Raw genomic sequence first — 16599 nt, 5'->3', positions numbered from 1 at the left:
TTAAAAATCAGCTGCCCCTGTGGCTGATGGGGCTGGGTGTGCTGGCATCCAGGAGGCAGTGGTGGATGCTCCATCAGCAACTTTGCCCATTCAAGAATCCAGGCATTGTGTGGCCATTGCCACAGGATCTGCAACCTCAGCCATCTCCAGCAGCATCACCCTCATCCTGCTATCTCTCAGCACAGCAGCCCATCAGCCTTTTCTGGGTGCTTCTGTCCTCCCTCTTGACAGCTCTGTTCCACATCCATCTCTCCCTTTCCTGGTACCAGACTGAAGCCAGTCTTACCCAGCCCCTTCCACAAAACAGAGATTCAAGTATTCCAACAACTCTGTTGAACCTTAAGCTGGCCATTGAAGAGGCATAGTTTATTATGAGAAAACTTCTGTCAAAATGAGCTCTTCCCTTCAACTCACCCACAATTTACAATTCTGGAAGGCACAATCCCATGTGGTTCATGCAGAATTTACCCCTTTTTGTTATTCACATCAACATGCCTCTACCCTGCATGCCAAATAACATCACCTTCCTTCTCTTCTTCCATCAGCATAACTGGAGCCCTGGCATTGCAGCCAGAGGAAAGCCTTGTAAAACAAGGCTTCTCATAAATGTCAACCAGTTACCGCCATGGCAATAAATTGTCTTACGAGAATTTCCTCCAGTAAGAAATTTTATGCAAAAAATAGCTTCTCCTAAGGTGCATTACTTGGTGAGCGAGATTTTTCACTATTAAACAGCTTTCAGCTCAATTGTAAAAATATGCCAGAGGCTCACAGAAGGGCTTTGCAATGGTTTCTCCTGCTTGGAAGAGTTGTGTGGGTCATGTTCACACAGGCTTGGGGAACTGCACGCTTCCTTCACTGGGCTTCCCCAGCAGATAAAACTCTGAGTGCCTGAGCTGTGCTTTGACATCTCCCTCATCCTCTTACTGTCACATATCCACTGCATCTCCAAGATGGGGAATATGCACTGATATGAGTTTAGCCAAGGCAAGAGATAAAGCAGTGAGTTCATTGTGGCAATGGCAGGGATGGAACACAGTCCTGCTTTCGTGTGCTGTGCTCCATAGGCTATAACAAAGTTGAAATATGAATAAAAGTAAGTGAAAGGGGGAAGAGGGAACATTTTCTGAGATGTCTGACTTTGTGCTCTAGTGTTTCAGCAAAGCACTATGGAGCTTCTTTAGCTCTCTGTACTTTTCCAGCCCAGAGTTTCATAACCCCTTAGTGCTTTCACTGCTAAAAGAAATCCCAAATGCAAACAGCTGGGAACATGAATAAATATCTGAATAAAGCAAAGCTCTGAAATGCAGCACATGATGGTTGACTAATTGAAAGGCCTTTCATGAACATCCCTTGAAGCTCAGCAGGTCCACAGGTTGGAGATCTGCTGCAGCATTTCCTTCCTCCAGCCACGGGGCTTTTCATTTGCCTTAGAAATGAGCAGTGCTTTCCAAGAGAAAAGAAAAGAAGGTAGAGACAGGTTTCCTACTTGATACAAGCTAAAATATGATGGTCCTGCCCTCCCTCCTTTCTGCTTTATTATTCCACCAGGTGTCTGAAGCCTACATTATGTGCTTTTTTGCATTGTTGGATCAATACAAACTCTGCTGGTTTGTCAGAGCAAGGAACAGGAGCATTTCAAAGCACAGCGAGAAGGCCCTGATTTAGCACAGCCTGTCTGGGTAAAAGATGCTGCCTCTGACACTGTGCAAATTGGCTGCTCTGCACTATCTGCTGCTCTGCTGTGCATGGGGCTGTGGCTTGCTCCTGCAAAACCAGTCAGGGAATGCTTTCTGCTTCCCTGTGCAATCAGAGAATCACAATCAACACCAAAGCCTTATGGATGGGAGCAGAAGGTCACCAGAATGAGCTGAGAGTTTGGATGCAGGGAGGGAGACCACAGGACTGGATTGAGGTTCTCCCTTCCCAAGGCTCTTACCCAGAGAAGGATGGGGAGAACTAAGCTAAGAGGAACTTGAACTAAAGAGGCACCAAGCCATAGCTTTTCCTTCACTTTGAAAAAGCAAAATCCCAGCAAAGGGACAAGAAACAAGCACAACAAGGTTGAGCAGGCTTCCTGACAGAAGTGGAACTTGATGTGGCAGGGAAACAGGGGAGTTGAGTCCTGACCAAGTCCTGGTTTTCACAGTGAGCTCAGTGAGATTTCCTGTACCAACACAGTCCCCACTTTCCTTCTGGAGGTCAAGATCCCTCTTCCCTAACTCCAGAAATTAAAAAGCCAAGTTCAGCCTAGCAGTTGAGATGCCCTTGATGCTCAAAGCAGAGAGAACACAAACATTTCAAGTGAGGTGAGACAGCTCCTAGTGGGGTTCCATGGCTATCCCTGCTGCTCACTCAGCTGCAGCTCTGCCAGGATGCTGTATCCACAGCACTCCCTCAGATTTCCAAAGCTTCTCAAGACATGTGAAGAGGTGGGAGTGTGTTACACACTCCTGAGTGCTAACAGTTCACCCATATGGCAGCAAGCTGCACGGGCTGGGTGTGAATATGGGCCATGAGCATCTCATGGACCACACTTAACACAAGCTCAGATGGAAGTTTTGCGCCAAAATGCAGAACACATTTTTTCCCCACCCAAAGCAGCTCGGTAACTCATATTTTTATTCTGAAAATCTGCCACTTCTTTTAGTGCCTGCACATGCAACATGACCCCCCAAGAGCTTGTAGAACTGAGCATGAGTGCTTTTAAAAAGCTCTGTCATTTATACATGTGAGTGTGTAGAGATAATTTATCTTCAATACCCAAACACAGATACTGCTTTTAAGGCACGTGAAGACCTGAAGCAATGTGTTTGTGTGGCTGAGGAGCTGCAGTAGTCTGCAGGAGGGCTGACTGTACACAGGGCATGCATTCTTTCTCTGCTCCTTGGCTTCTGCACCTTGAGGACAGAAAATCTGATCCTGACCTTTGCAAAACATTTTGAGGTCCGTCAGTGACAGCAAGTCCTGACATATACGTTTGTTTACTCTAATACAGAGATGCTACAGAAAGGAAATCTGTCTTGTGGTTACTCATGGGATCTTCTGAATTGCAGCTGTTTTTCTCAAGGAAAGGACGTTTTAGTTACCTTTATCACAAGACTTTAAATCTCCTTTGGAGGCTTCTACCCAAATATTTACACAATGGGTTTCCTAGGGAAGGCAGGCTGGCGGTTATTTTGCTTTGTGCCATGAAGTGCTCTGATGATTGCCCTCCTCTCTATTCATCTTCACTGTAACTCAAACATTGTCTCAGAGAATCCTGTAAACTGTCTGTGACACAGCCCCAAAACCTCCACAACGCTCAGCTAATCCCTGTACACCCAACACTTTGTCACTAAATTATCACAACTGCCCACAGAGCTGCTCCATCCAACACAAACAGCCAAGGTGATGGGAGGAAACAGCTCCAAAGAGAAACTTTCCCTTTCAGAATGAAAAAAACCCCTCCTGGTGAAAGCACTGTCACACTAAATAACTCAAAGGCACCAAATGCAAATGCTATTTACAATGTCAGTTCTATAAATATCCGTGGCACGTTTCATTAGCCGGTGACTGCAGGAATAAAGAAGAATGCAGCATTTTCTTCCTTGAATCACATCAGAAATTATAATTGGAGGCAATTACTGTGCTGAATCCACAAAAATCTGTGTCACTCTGTCCACTGTTTGGACAGAGCTGCTGAAAGGAGATAGAGAGAGATGACAGCCCACTGATTACAGTAAACTCTTAGATTAAACATCCTGCTCCCACTTGACCACTTCTTACCGCCTTCTCATCCTGGCAACCCCTAAGCTTGTTGAGAGAGAGAGGGAGGAAAAGCAGTGTGTTTTTGATGTCTGCACAGCTTTGCACATGTGGCAGCACTTCACTTTGCTGAACTGAGGCCAGTCTGGCAAGCAGCTGCCTGTAGCACTGACCAGCACTGCCTCTTCATGTGCCTGCATCCATCTGCTGTCTCCTGTCCTACACTCACACTTCAAGACCCTGGAGGAATGGACTATCTTTATTTTTATGCCATGTGTTTGCAGAGCATCCTCCCCGTTGCTGGTCTGCATCTGCACCTAATAAATGTTACTGATGGTGGCTGGGATGAGGATGGCTGTGAGTGTGCAAAGAGCTGAGCCACAGGGCTAACCCTTGATGGGGAGCTGGGAGGAGGAGGAGCACTGGCTGGGCTCTGCCCTTGGCTTGTTTTTGCAGTCATAGAATCACAGAATCATTAAGGTTGGAAAGATTTCCAAGAACACCAAGCCCAGCCTTCAACCAAACACCATCATCCCCACTAAACCATATTGTGAAGTGACACACCTAGTCCTTTTTCAAACATTTCCAGGGATGGTGACTCCACTTCCCTGGAAAGTCTATTCCAATGCTTTAATCTGGTCCTTTAGGTGTGACTCTATGGGATAGATATCTAATGAAGAGGAGGAAGACAACTGTTGGTGCAAATCTGGTTCACCTGTCCCAGCCATGGGACTTGGCCAGTGCCCTGCACTGGTGAGCACATCACCATGGTCTGCAGCACTGCTCATGCCATCCCCTGGTCCAAGCCCAAAGCCCTCACTCTCACTTCCCTGCTCTTCCTTTTCACTAAAATGGACAATATCTGAGGCACCTGTGCCTTAGTGGCTTGAAGCTCTAAGGATGTGAGACAGGAGAAACTGTTATTTCTCAATACAGTCCTCATTTCGACTATTTATTTCCACAAGTCTTTCCTAGATAAATGATGAATAGTAGTTTGTGTTATTGTTTTTTTAAAAAGGCAGAAAAATTATTTTAATTTGGCCCATTACTCCTGGCTTGTGAGCAGAGGTCCATGTAGCCTGTCCTGTCTGCCAAGATCAGCAAGGCAGTTCAGAACACGAGCGGAGCTTTCTGAAATAAGCAGTACAGAACCATGGAATGATTTGGGTTGGAAGAGACCTTAAAGACCATCTAGTTCTAACCCTTGTCCCACAGGCAGGAATGCCACCCACTAGATCAGGTTGCTTAGAGCCCCATCCAACCTGGCCTTGAACACTTCCACAAATTGGGTATGAAGAAGTAGAAACCCACTAGACACTTTTTGTGTGTGCCCATTAGGCACTTTTTAATTCAAATTTGTTCATGCTATTATTTCTTATGGGAAAGGCTATTTGGTACTCTGGAGAGGTTAGCTGTAAGCCAGTTGTTTTTTCCCCTGGGAAGGGTACCCCAGCTGTATTCTCAGGCACTTGCCACCTTCTAGCAGTACTTTGGTAAAAAAACCAAGATGTTGCATATTCAAATAAACAGGAACAACCTTTTAAGTATTCCATTTCAAGGGAACTTGGTGGCAAATGGAGCTTTGAAGCTGAGAAGAAAGGCCCCAGAAATATGCTGTAGAAATGGATGATGGCGATACAAAGAGAGGTAGCCAATGGCTGATGCATAACCAGACTTCACCCTCTAAAGCAGAGTGGGTTTCCCTGCTATGGAAGTGCTTCGAGGCTCTGTGAAATGCACTCACAGTCCACAGCTGGATTGACTGGCCAGAAAACAGGAGCTGACGATGGTGCAGCACCTCCCACAGGTTTGGTAGCACCAGAGGAACGTATCGCATGCGAGGCCTTTGGCTTTCCCTGAGAGCTTCTTTATCCCACTCCTTGAAAATAAATCTCCTTTCCAATGAATTAGTGAACGGAGGCAAAAGTGTCAAAACCATGGTTACAGATACAGCTCTTAAAGTCCTCTCCTATCCCACATGAAGGGAGTGGTGCTCGGCATTACCCATTGCATGGGGGAACTGCACAGGGATGTGTTTCAGAGGGGTGGCACCAAGTGATGCCATGATTTCTGCCAACACTCATTTGTCAGGAGAGGGGAGAACAGCTTCAGTAATTAGAAAGCAAGAGTCCTCCTGGAGAAGGGAGGTTGGACAGTGTCAGCTGGGGTGTCGCCCTGTTGGAAGCACCGCTGGGACGGATGGCGCGACCCAGCCATTGCGTGGATGCTGACACGGAGCAATGGGACAAAAATTAAGGCAAGCTGCAAGCTGAGTGACCTGGTGACTTCCCTGTTTTGTCTTAGGAGCGGACAAAAGAATTCCTGGCCTGCCCAGGGGCTCCTCGCTTCCTCCACACAGCTCTTTCCAGCCTTGCTCGGGCTCGGCATCACTCAGGGAGATCTGTACAGGTTATTTTTCAGGCTTCCCCTAAACAGCACTCAGCAAAAATGCTCTGATTCAGCAAAGCCCATAGCTGTGTCCATAAATCCCCTTTATTTCAGTGTGACATAAGCAAGTGTTTAAGTGGCTTACTGTATCAGGGCTGAAATGAAAAACCCTCTCCTACGGTCCTTAAGTCCATTTACAACATCAAGCAATAACTCTCAGGCGAACTTTAAAGCCGGGAATGCCGCGTCTTAACCTCAAAACACTTGGTGCTTGAGCCGTGTAGTCAGAATGAAATCTAATTCCAGCACCACGTTTTAAACCGAGCAGGGCATTACCCAGCAGATGTCTGAATTACTGCTCTGAGCGTGGCCAGCCCCAATGGCCTGATTGCAGTTATATCCTGAGATAAGAGAGTCCTTTCCTGGACAGACCAGCTTCCTCACCAGAGTGGAGGCTGGGCTGGCTCAGGTCACGTATTGTTTTCTTTCTTGAAAATAATACAGATCTAAATCTGTTCAAATACAAAGGGAAGCAGAAATTCTTGCACCCTCCCTGCCCTGTGATGTTGAGGCAGGAGGAGAGGGCATTCCCAACGCAGACTTTTTACTATGACTCCTTTGCCCCTGTAGCTCTGTCCCTTCCCTTTCTTGGCAAGAAAATAAACCATTTGCCACTATAAAAATATACCAGCTTCCAAGAATTATCCCCACTATTTACAAGGCAAGAGTGGAGAGTGTAGGAGTTCTGATATGGTTGGTCAGAGCATCCTCTGAGCTCTGGAGCTGGGGCTGACCACAGGGAGGTTATAGAGTCTTCAGTATTATTTATTATTTTTAGTCTAGAGTATTCACTGGTCACAGATGTCTTAAACCTTACAGATTTGAAACACCTTCTGCACACAGCAGAAGTGTGTTTTGATAAACCTTGACTTAGCTGCTCAGTTGTGCAGGTGGTTCACCATGGTCACCTGCTTTGGGGCCAGCATTTTTAGGTCAAGAACATGACCTAGAGCTGTTAAAATTTTGTCTCAAATTGGGATATTGTAGCTGTCTCCGCCTCTTTTGCTTGGGAAGTCCATGTTGTTCCTACAGCCTTTCTGCACGTGCAGCAAGCTGGCTGGACCCACCAATGGAGGAAGATATAAATAATAAATGATAATGCAAAAGAGGCAGCCCAGCTGCTCCTCCTCCCCCCAGCTTGGGGCTCTTCCCTGCTGGCAGCACTGTCAGGCAGATGAGTTTTGAATGAGTCAGGGGATGGGGTTTCCATCCTCTCCCAACAGACTTCCCTGCACAGCCTCACAGACCTGGAAGATCAGCTCCTTCCTGGAGCCAGCACCAAGCCCTGGTGAGAGAGAAAGAGCTACAGTCCTGCTCAGAACTCCATCACTTCTTACAGAGCAGATGATGAGCTGCTCACATTTAGGGCATCTTTGAGTCTGGTGAAACCACTGGATCCATATGAAACCACTACAGCCAAAGGGTTGCATCCTATGGGAAGTAGAAGGGGAATGGTAAGAGCAGCCTTATTCCACCTTACAGACCTTGGGACTGCTTGTCCAGACTATGCTATTCCCCTGCATGCCAAAGGAATGCACAAAGACTGAAAAACTGCCACTAGCACAAGAAAAAAACATTGCAAAAATAGTCCCCCTCATACCTCTGGTAATGAGACAACAGGTAGATAATCCTCCTTGCTGCCAACTTCCCAGTTAACACCCAAAATAACTTGCCCTTTACATAACTTCTCCTGATCTAACTCAGCTTAGCCAAACTCTGTGAACATCTTTATTTGGTGATCTTTTCTTTTTGTATTTCTCCCAGGGTGAACTTATTTTCTGGATAATAATCCCTCTAAGGCAAGTTCTGCAGTTTCATCCCATGTTTGCATACGAGAGCTGTGATCCATCATTTGGGCTGCCAGTCCCTAATGCAGCCCAAAGAAATAAATGTCAACAGCAGAGCTAAAATGGGAGGCCCAGAGGGAAAGAGGATAAAGGATCTCTGGTGTCTTTGCACAAGGACAAGCAGAGTGGTCCTGGCACAGGTGCTTCAGCAACTTTTGAGCATAGCTGTGCTTCAAGAAAACCAAGATATGCCTGGGAAGGGTCTTGCTTCCCCTGGACAAGCTCTGTATTCACTCTGTTTGCTATGCACAAAGGACACAAAGGGAAAATGATGTAAATTATCTGCGAGGGAAATCCTTTACCAATGAGGGACTTGATGCCTTTATAAGTCACAAAAACTTCTTTGCAGGGACTCCTGGTCATCTTCTAGTTCATTCCTTTCCATATTCTGCAGCAAGAACTGTGATGCATCATAGGATAATGACCATGTGGCAAAAAAGTACCTGGCAATAGGTTATTTTTATTATTATTATTATTATTTTCCCCAAAGGTATTATCATGTCTGTTAATCTCTCCTCCATCTGACATGTTAAATTTCTTTCAAACACACATAAAATTTTAATTTTTTGTACAGTTTCACACTTGAAATGTGGCATACTTTCAGCAAAATGTTCCAGATATCACTTGTTTGTGCATGCAGACAGGGTGTAATTACATGAGAGCATTCAAGTCTTCTGGGAACACATTCACAGGAGGTTTTGTTTAGTTATAGAAGAAAACAGGACAATTTATTTGCTATTGAATCTAATGTGATTTGCCAGAGGAAAAAAAAATCAATGTGGGTTCATAGAAAGATGACCAAAGTGACCCTAGGCAGTGGAAGTGATAGTATGTGTGAAATATTTCTAAAGGACAAATGAAGATTTATGTCTTGAAGTGTCCTTTTAGTGCTCATTGGGTGTTTTGTACCTGGTGTATCACTGAGCCTTGGGAGGTGTGAGTGGTGCTGGCCTGGTCAATGGGGCCAAGGCTCTGGGCACTGCATCACTCAGGTGCTGTAACAGAGCAGGTCAAGGGAGAGCACTGAGCAGTGTTAGATACAGCACATCACAGAAAACACGCTTACAAAAGCCATTCCAGATGTGAAAGAACTAAAAAAAAGGCTAAATGTTAATCTGTGTACAGAACTGTTGGTTTTGTTGGCTTTTTTCCCCCCTTCTTGTTTTGAATAACACTCCAAGAACTGATATGCTTCCAGTGGGAAAATATGTCACCAGGTTGTTTCCAGCCACTGCTAACCAGCAGGTCTGACACACTCTTGATGTTGGGAGCCAGGGCTGTGGCTGTGCCCGGGCTGGGCAGCTGCCAGCAGCTCTGCCTGAGCAGCAGCAGCAGCTGCCAGGGTCAGTGCAGGGTGGGCATCATCCCCCAGAGCTGGGTTTCACAGGCAGGACGGGTGAGATGCAGAGCACATTCAGATGACAAGCAGCTGACTCATCCTCAGAGATGCAGGTGTTTGCAGGACCAGTCCTGCTTGCAGGAGTCTGGTTTGGTGCTTTCTGCTCCCACTTTGCTCCTGAGTGCAGGGCTGAGACATCTCCCAGGGCTCTGCCTGCACACCCTGGATGAGGGGTTTGAAGGGGTCCAGCCTGCTTTCTCCAGGCCTGACAGCTCCTGATTGTCCATATTTAGCATGCCATGAGATGCCCTGATGTACAGATGACCTGGTCTTGCTGCACCAAGAGCCAAAGAGTTCTCAATACAGGTGGGGCAATATCCTGGCATAAGTCAGGCTGTGAATGGGGGTATAAACACTTGTGTTTCTGGGGAGGGCTAGAGCTCAGACTAGCCCCACTCGGGGCTCAAGCAGGGAAAACTACTTTCAGGAGACAGCCTGTGCTTTTATACCCCCAATCACAGCCTGACTAATGCCAGGATATTGCCCCACCTGTATTGAGAACTCTTTGGCTATTGGTGCAGCAAGAGCAGGTCATCTCTGCATCATGACATACTAAATATGGACAGTCTGTAACCTCTGCAGAGGAGAGACCTGAAATAAACACTTCAACACAAACCTTTTTTTTAACCACATGCCTCTGCTTTTTAAGAGCCAGGGAAGGATGTTCCTTTCTGGAACTAAACTCAGCAGCTCTTTAGTGCTATGAAGAATCGATGCAGAAGAGTTAAGGAAGGGAAGACAAGAGGGAACAGCCTTGATGCAATGTCTGCAAACTCAGCAGCTGGATCTGATACCTCTGAGCTCTAAGTTCCCAGGATTCAATAGATTCAATATCCATTTTGGAGCAGCCTTCTGCTGTGTACACAGTCAGCAGTGCCTGTGACAGGGGACTGAGAAAGTGAGGACACAGCCCAGCACTGCTGGATGTACAGATTTCCCTCAGAACTGCCATCAGCACTACCAGAGCAATTCAGAAGGTACATTCCATGGTGCAACACAGAGGCAAAGCAGACTTGGTGCTTCCTGGCAGTTCTCCCTGGTCTTGGTGAGGAACAAGTCCCTTCTCCCAGTTCCCACCACTTCCTGCAGCACAAGCCCAGGTGACACCTTCATTGGCTGCACAACCACCCCAGCAGGGATTCAAGGCATCCCAGGGAGCCCAGCCCACTTCAGATATAACTTTCTTCTCTTTAGGATGTTGCAGTTCAGAATTGCAGAAGACGGTGGAAGTCACCTTCCAGATTTATTTTCCAGCGCGTTTTTACGCTGGGGGAGGATGTGTGTGTGCACAAAGGAAGCACTGTGTTTGATTACACATCCCCTAAATCATCCCTGTCCCCTTGTGTGCCCCATTTCACCAGGAAATGAGTGTGTGAGCACACACGTGGCAGCCACGTGTTGGGATGATGAGTGTCTTCACAAAACCCTGGCTGGGGGCGGCCAGCACAGACATTCCCCATGCACAGCGAGGACAAAACCTTGCTTAAATGTGGAAAAAGCTCAATCCACACTCCCCTCTCTAGGACAGGAGCCACGTTTCAGATTTTGTGCTGCCTTTCCAAGCTGCTCATTTGATGCAGCAGCTTTCCATCCCCTGCTTGTCCTGCATAAAGCCAGGGCTGCTCCACCATCTGCAAAGCCCTTCCCTGCAAGAAATGTTTCAGCTGGGAAGGATGGGATGCCAGCAGTGCTTACAGTGTGTGTGGCACAGCTGCAGCCACGTTCAATCCCACACGGCCAGCAAACCCAAACAAGGGTGGGTTTATTTTGATTGGGAGATCTGGAGACTTCTAAGAAGAAAAATAAATAAATAATCCAAACACTAGAGGCTGAGCCTGGTGGGTTGGCAAGCCCAACAGCCACTGTCAAAATGTTAGGCATTATTACGTGTGGAAGTGTACATACAAAAGGATTTCTCTAGCCAAAATGGGAATATCAACCTCTTTTTGGTTTGCAGCTTTCTAGGATATTTTCATTGAACCTTTTTACAGTGAATTTAAGTAACAAGAAGTCAACTTGCCTACCTCTTTTTTTGCCCTGATGACTTTTCCCAAAGATTACTACACTAAATCACACCTCACCCCACCAGTGCAGACAGAGGTGAAAAGATAATTTAGCTTCCCACTAATGATCTTTTCTTGAGTGTGGGGACACAGCAACTGTTCCACACTGTGTGAAAATGTCCCAGAGAAGCTCAGGACAAAAACAGAAGTATTGTCTATCTGTTAGGAAAGGAGCAGAGTGGGTTGTAAACAAGAACATTGTTGGTGGCACTGGGAATCAGATGGTCCCAGCTCCTCTGGCCTCCTCCCACTTTAAGGCTGGGCAAGGGCTGAAGTCCCACCTTACCCACAGAGAGGCAGCCAGGGCATCTGGCACCAGACTGGGGGCCTCAGAGGAGTATCAGAGGAGTATCACACAGCCATGAAGCAGAGGTGCACTGGGAAGGGGAGGTACATCAGGGTCTTCTACTTTTTCTGGCAGGCAGCCTACCAGAGGCAAACACAGGCAAGGAGTAAACCTTCAGGCTGACATCCACTTGTGAGTAGGTGGGGTGCAAAGGTGACTTGGAGCAGAGGAGACAAGATCAAAACTTGTGTGCTTGCAATTCATCAACATGAAAGTGCTCCCAGAAGCTCAGCACTGATCAAATATCTGTCTGGGGTCCCTTCTCAGTGTGAGATCAGAGAGAAAAGCAATCAAAGTCATTTTTGGTCCTTGACAAGGTTCATCCCCAGAAAAGAAGACAGGGGCTCCAGCTCCAGCTCATTGTGCAGCCTTGCCAAATTGTGGCTTTCTAGGACATGGCACATACTGAGATTTACAGGAGGGCTAGGGATTAAGTTTTTACAAGTCTGGGAGGGAGCAGAAGAAATATCAGTGGATGCTGTCAGCTGCAGTGGTCCCTGAGGCCATGCTGGGCAATGCACTGCTGGCTTGGGGAACCTGAGAGAGGCTGGGACAACCTGGGATTTGGAGCTGGAGGAGACTTGTCAGCAATTCCATCACAGCTTAACCTTGTCAGACCTTGCTGCCTGCTGGGCTGCCGTGCTCTGCTTGCCCTGGGGCTGCAGGGCAATTCTCTCCTCCAGCTGCTGGAAGGAGCAAGCCAGCAAGGATGACTGGAGATTGGCATTGCTGAGTGACCTTGGGAGCCAGCTGTGCACCCCATCTTGTGATGAGGCATGGGGATCATCCCAGGCAGCTACAGCTACCTGCTCTTGTGGCTGACCCCATGGCACATCCCCCAGCTTCCCATTCTCCCAGCTGGGCATTTGTGGGGTGGCTCCCAGCTAGATGGAGATTCTGGGTGCAGCTCAGAGTAGCAGAAACCTTGATTTCCTCAAACACAGAGAGTTTTGAGTAAAAGACACCCAAGTTTCCTGAGAGCTGAGCCTAAGTGTGCATCACAGCAGCCCTTGCTTGTCCCAGCAATCCAGCTCACAAGAAGTGGGTCATACAGAGCCTTTCTGCATCTTCAGGGGACACCACTAAGCCCTGACCCCAAATTTGGTTAATGCTGGATCAACACGCTCCTTAATACCTTCCCCACGTGTCACCCCCCTTGCAATGCATGTCCCCTCCTTCACAGTGATAACAGATTGCAGCTTGAGACTTCAGTGACTCCCCAGCCCTTTTCCATTTCCCCTAATAAAGCATTTTCTGCTTCATCCACACCTGCATTTTACTTTGGCTTTACTTTAAGCTTTACTCAAAACTGATTCAAGGCTTCTGCCATTGCTCACCCAGTAACAGTAGCAACAAAGGGATATGTACCGCTGCAATTACCTGTGATGTGTGGGACAAGATTCCATGACTTGGGAAGTCTTCCCCAGGCTTATGTCCCTCTTAACAACACCCAGTGCACTAGCTGAAGCTCTTGACCTGGCTGAACACTTTGACAGGATCTCTCTGCACCAAGTGATGCTGCATTGCTGTAGGGCCCTGAGCAGCCCAGTGCTGTGACCAGAGGTGTCATCAAATATCAAGTTGCATTTTTAATGCAATAACCACTCCAGACATGCAACAACAGAACCACCAGAAATAGTCTAAAGGAGACAAGAGTAGCTTGCCCAAAAGGGTTGTGAGTGGCTCACTGGTGCATCTATGCTCAAGATGAGAGATCCTATATTTTTAGCCTGGGCATTTAGAACAAAAATTCACTGAAGAACAAAATGCTTATTTTTCACATGCATAAATCCACATGCTCTGCTCCACTGGTGCACTTCTCCCTTCTGTGGGAACTGATCACACAGCATGATGGATGGGCAATGCCAACTCCTTCAGCCTGTTTGGTCCTCTGAGGGACACAGCTGACCTTAGCAGAGGCACAAGGTGGTACTGAGCTGAAGACCCTTCAAAATATCCCCTCTTGTACCAAGAAGCAATAAAGCCTTGCCTCCTCATGCTTCTGCCACAGCCCCTTGCTCAGCAGCACAGCTGGGCTGCAGAAACCACCCCTCCTGCAGAGCGTGGCACATACCTGCCTGGCACTGATGCTTAAAACCACCTTGCAGATATTAATATTTGGAGGAGAACAGGCCACCTGTACCTTGTGCCAGGAGAGCCGAGCCCAGCAGCAGCTCTGAGCCACCAAGCTGAGCCCGGCCAGGGTCGGCATCACAGTCCAAGTGAGAGTGCAGGCAGCAGCCCCCAGCCGGCCTCTGCCATCACCCTAAAGAGAAAGGGACCAGCCAGAGGCGTTTGGCTCCCTCGGGAATTCTCTGGTGCCTGGCAGGCAATTCCAGGCAGGGAAGATGGCACAGACACCCACGCCCGTAACAGAGCCCTCCATGCACGGGGGGGGATGCGCATCAGCCCCCGGGCACCAGTCTGGAGGGGAGCGGGTCCGAGACACCCCGAGATCCAGCTGGAGCTGGGCAGAGCCGGGATCCAAGCCCTCCCGGTACCCGGGGCACTAGGAAAGCCCGGTTCAGCTGAGTGCATGGATGCAGCGCTCCGGCACAGGCACCACACCCCCTTCGCCGCTGGAAAGGGCGAGCGGTGCCGGCGTTTTTGTTCAGGACAAGGTTTTAAAACCCCAAAGCAAACCAACAAGCTGGGAGTTCAGCTTTCCCTGCGACCTCACTTGCCTGCGAGAGATTTGCTAGATAGCTCCGCATCTGTGTGTGCCGTATTGCTAAACCGCTGCCAGCGCTATTATTAGAAACAATTGTCTCTCCTGGAAATTTTATGGAGAGGTTTGAAACAACTTTTCTGCCGCCCTCCGCAGCAGCCAGCGGGTAACAATGCGGCCAAGAACCCTCCTTACGCCGAGCCAGCCTGCAGGGCGTGCAGATGCACTCCCATACGGGCACACTTTGGAAGCAGAGCTGCACACATTTGTCTTTTCCAGCCCTGAATCTGGAGCAACTTTTCTATTCCCGACTCACGAAAAGGTGCGCATGGGGAAAGGAAAAACAACCCAGGGGGCTTTCCCCTCAGCGAAGCCCCCGGCTCTGCATTAAACTTGCTGCAGCCATTTGGGAAGGGAAGGGAAGAGAAGGGAAGGAGCAGTCCATCTTGGCAGTCAGTGGGGACAGACAGCCAGACTGCTCGGGAAGGGGGGAAGGAATCACAGCTCCGGCTCCTCTCCCCACACACATACACACACACACACCGTCTCCTTCCCCCGCCGCCGCGCTCGGCTCCGCTACTCGCCCACCGAACCCAAGGGCTTGGGGCTGGGGATGGGTTTTTTTTGAAAGGACAGGCAGAGCAGCTGCTGCCCACATTTCTCTCCGTTTGAGGTAAATGGAGGGAGGGGGCGTGGAGCAGCCCGCACACTGCGGCTGGGCTTTCCCCGGGGGCCGGGGCTGCGAAGGGAGAGCCCCGGCCCGCCTCGCCTCGCCTGCCCTCGGCAGACAAAGACCCCGTTACCTTCTCCGCTGCCTCGGCGGCCCCGGCGGCCCCTCAGCTCCGAGCCCGGCACCAGCTCATCCCCTCCGCACGGCGTCTCCAGGCCGCGGCTCTACCGCCCCGCATCCATCGCCGCCGCCGCTCCGCCGCTGCCGGGGGCGCGGGATGCGCGGCCCTGCCCTCCGCTCCCCGCCGCTCCTACGGCCGGCCCATCCTCCCTGCCGGCGTGCCGGAACCCTCCTTTCCCCCTTCTGCTCCTTCCCTTTCCCCGCCTGCCGGCCCCCGGCTCCTGCGCGGCTGCGAGGCTGGAGCCGCGGAGGGAGGAGGAGGAGGAGGAGGAGGGGGAGGAAAGAGGAGGAAGGAGGGAGGAGGGCAGCGAGCAGCAGTTGGCGCTGGGTCATGTGAAACAGATGAACCTGGCTCGGGCCTGCCAACATCTGGGCTCCCCCTCGCCTCTGGGAGGAGGATGAAGGGATGAAGGGATGCGGTGTTCACCCCCCTGGCCACGCGTGCACACCTTGAGATGATAACGGAGAGAGGCGAGAGCAGCGGGGATGCTCCGAGCAGAGCCCCGGGCCCCGAGAACCCGTGGGGCTGGAAACAGCAGTTCCTGCCAGGCTGAAGCCCTGGAAAATAGGGCAGCCTCCCTTCTGATGATTTTTTCCCCCTGGTCCTGGCTGGGTGAAGGGTGCAGCTTGTGATGGTGTAAAAGAGTGGGGATGCTGCCCAGCAATAGAACATCTCTACAGATTGCAGGAGAGTAACCCTCATGCAAGGGTGTCACTATTAAATAATTAGATCAGTCAAGAAAGATTGTGTGGGCCTGCAAAAAGTGCTGATTTGTTGATTTAAACATGCACAGCATGAAGCACCCACACCATGAAGTAACCACGCCTGTAGTTAAAGCTCTGGCTTGTTCCACTGCTTTGCCCCTCCATCAGTATTTTCTCTCTGGGACTGGGGTTATTCTCACTGGGTAAGAACCAGAGCTGTGCCATGCTCTGGAGCAGACTGGCTGGGAGAGGTTTGCTTTGGAAGGGGAGGTGTGGAGGTGAGCACTTTTCTTCATTTGTTTTCAGCTGGCATTCATGCCACCATGAGGATGCTCATGGTGAGGGTGGATCTGGAGCTTACGTGGGATACAGGGAATTTCCCTCTTTGCCCCACAGGAAGATGACAAAGTCACTCTCCTGACATGGTGGTGGTGAAGGAGCAGATTGTCTCATTTTAACTGGGGGTGTTGCTGGGTTTGATTTGCTGTCAGACTCAAAGTCAAGACCATGAGTCTTTATGTACTCT

The 16599-nt window shown here is 49.2% G+C and overlaps 1 protein-coding gene across 9 annotated transcripts in view; it reads right to left on the bottom strand.

The window, feature by feature from the left end:
• The window catches only part of FRMD4A (FERM domain containing 4A), a 369074-nt gene that overhangs the window by 132660 nt on the left and 219815 nt on the right, over window positions 1-16599 (bottom strand). Inside the window, exon 1 of one of the 9 annotated variants that reach the window (XM_071424076.1) lies at window positions 15322-15540. The exons of the other annotated variants lie outside the window; for them this stretch is intronic. The gene's annotated coding sequence lies outside the window, so the exon portion shown is untranslated. Of the gene's footprint in view, window positions 1-15321; window positions 15541-16599 lie in introns of those variants that run through there. 9 annotated transcript variants of the gene reach the window in all.

This window comes from Agelaius tricolor, unplaced genomic scaffold, assembly GCF_023055355.1.
Source record: "Agelaius tricolor isolate 1412-34295 unplaced genomic scaffold, bAgeTri1.0.p SCAF_3, whole genome shotgun sequence".
In the NCBI taxonomy this organism is placed as follows: domain Eukaryota; kingdom Metazoa; phylum Chordata; class Aves; order Passeriformes; family Icteridae; genus Agelaius; species Agelaius tricolor.
Note: the sequence above shows the minus strand (reverse complement) of the source record. Positions and strands in the feature narration are given on the sequence as shown.